This window comes from Gavialis gangeticus, unplaced genomic scaffold (assembly GCF_001723915.1).
Source record: "Gavialis gangeticus isolate Ggan-Ray unplaced genomic scaffold, GavGan_comp1, whole genome shotgun sequence".
NCBI classification, from domain to species: domain Eukaryota; kingdom Metazoa; phylum Chordata; order Crocodylia; family Gavialidae; genus Gavialis; species Gavialis gangeticus.
Genome location: NW_017729002.1, coordinates 478,775 through 481,175, shown reverse-complemented (window position 1 = coordinate 481,175; position 2,401 = coordinate 478,775). Strand labels below are relative to the sequence as shown.

The 2,401-nt window shown below is 49.6% G+C and overlaps 1 protein-coding gene across 2 annotated transcripts in view; it reads right to left on the bottom strand.

Annotated features, from left to right (window-relative positions):
• Positions 1-2,401, bottom strand: part of SNX29 (sorting nexin 29) — a 117,580-nt gene that overhangs the window by 70,392 nt on the left and 44,787 nt on the right. The gene's annotated exons all lie outside the window — the stretch shown is intronic.

Here is a 2,401-nt window from a genome sequence, read left to right as displayed (position 1 = left end):
TTAGTTGGGTTTTTTTTTACTTTCGTGTTCCAGGTCAAATTAATCAAATCAGTTCCAAAACCCATTGATTGAGCAGAACTCAATCATTTAAATCCATGTGGCACTACCACCTGCAAGCATCCTCTTTCCCAGACTTTTCAGCCTGGGGCTTCAGATACTTCCAAAGACATGGCAGGCATCCTACGTGCAGGCCCAAGCCCGGAAGTGTGGGGTTTGGATGCCCCTAAGTGTTGCTTGCCCTTAACCAATGGGCCGAAGGAGCAAGTTAGGGGAAAATCCCACATCTCCATAGAATATTCATAGCCGAGAGCTCTCATAGGGGAGTCTGCTTGGGGCATGCAAGAATCAGCTTTGCCTCAGCTCTGGACCACACTGCCACCACTGCAAGTTCACAGCCCTACCCCCAGATCAGCTCCCCACCCAGCTGTGCCCTACCAGCAGTGCTGGGGCTGGTCTCCATGGAAACCCTGGACCCACATTGTCGTGGCCCCACTGCTGCTGGGGTCTTCGTGGAACCTGGCCATAGTGACATGGGCAAGGACTGCGTGTAAATGAAGTCCGGTCACCAGCCAGATCTGCCGTTGTACCCACCCCTGAACTAGATGGTAAATTATGAGCCTTTAAGTTTTAAAACTCATGTCATGCATGGCTTGTACTATGAATAAGTACAGAAGTGCTGCTTAAAACTGTTTTTATGAAGTATCTGTGCTCAAACTTGTAGCAGTTCCAAAAAAGGTACACTGCATCAATTCTGGATGAACTAAATCTATATGCAAATTACTACAGGTATATTTCTTTCAAGGTCAGAGTTTTCAAATTTGTCCCTCATTTCCATGTGCTCAGGGAGAGCAGGGTCTAACAGTAAAGGGAAGGTAGAAGTGGCTGCAGGGGGAAGAAGTTGGAGGGCAGAGAATAAGGGGGCTACCTGACCCCCCTATTTATTTTCTCTGCTTTTGCAGTGGGAAGGGGACAAATTCAAGGCAAACCTCCAATAATTAGATTCTAGATCTAGAAAATTATAACATATTCTATAAGTTTTGGGGGTACATGGATAAAGGTTTTTTGGGCCGCAACCAACGGCCAATTATTAATAAGACATATCAGCCAATACTGATCCGACTGCCGGTATGAAGCCTGGTAGCTTGGAGAGCAGCATCAGGCTGGTAAGTGTGTAGGAGGAAAGGAGCATGGGGTAGGGAGATGGAGATACACATGGTGAGGGAGAGTGGGTACTGGGGCAGGCGCTGCACAGCTAAGGCAGGTCAGGGTGCAGGACAGACCTGCAAGCACCTCATCCAGGGAGCACCGGAGGTGGGGAAGGGAGGGTGGCTCTCTGCGCACATCCCAGGGAAGGCACAGGGGGCATGTGCCCCCCAGATTTGCGTGCAGGGTGAGGGCGGGCTTCCCATCTGGGGCAGAGGGCAGAGCCAAGCTCTTCCTGGTGGTGGGGAGAGGACTGGGCCAAGGCTGTTCTTGGGGGGGGTGGCAGCAGCACTGGGAAGAAGGGCTACAGAGAATTTTGGGGTGGCTTTGGCCCCCGGTAGCCCACCCTCCCAGCACTGCTGCCACCTGCCCCAAGTGCAGCCCCAGCCAAACTCCCCCGCTAGGAAGAGCCCAGCACTGCCCCCAATCCCAAGGAGGCAGCCCACCCTCACCCCATGCACAAATCCAGGGGGCTCATGCCCCCCATGCCTTCTTCAGGGCGTGCACAGTGGCAGAAGCCATGCCTCCCCATCCCCACCATGAGCCACTCGTGGCTCCATCCCACGCCCTGCCCCAGCCCCACTCCCTCCCTCACCTTGAGGGCCTCAATCTGCTTCCCCCATGCCCCTTCCCCCTCAACAGACTTACCAACCAGATGCTGCTCTCCACACTGCAAGGCTGCACTCCTGGTTGCGTGCATGCTGCATTACACTGCATTATCAGCCACATCAGCCAAAAAAAGCCAACTGCCAATAATGTCAATTTTCCTTTTATCAGTGCCAATATGATATGAACCAACGTATCGGTGCACCTCTAATACATTTTCCATATACAGAATCTAATTACTTGAGACCATCTGATATTTGAGTAAATACAGTAATCACAGTCTTGCAGCACTCCAGATTACGGTATGTGCTAATATTTTACATCCACCATTTTACACTTCTAAAGTATTAGGAAATGCTTTAACCAATTTATTTTTGCAAATCCTGATGCTCAGTTTAATTCAACATAATATATGATAGTCACTGCCAGTTGAGTGCTGTTCAGTCACTTGTGGAAAGTGAATAGATGGTTTAAATACAATTAGTAGACAATTCTTAAAAATCAAAAAACCATCACTGCAACTGACATCCTTACTCTCTCTCTCTCTCTCTCTCTCTCTCTCTCTCTCTATATATATATATACACACACACC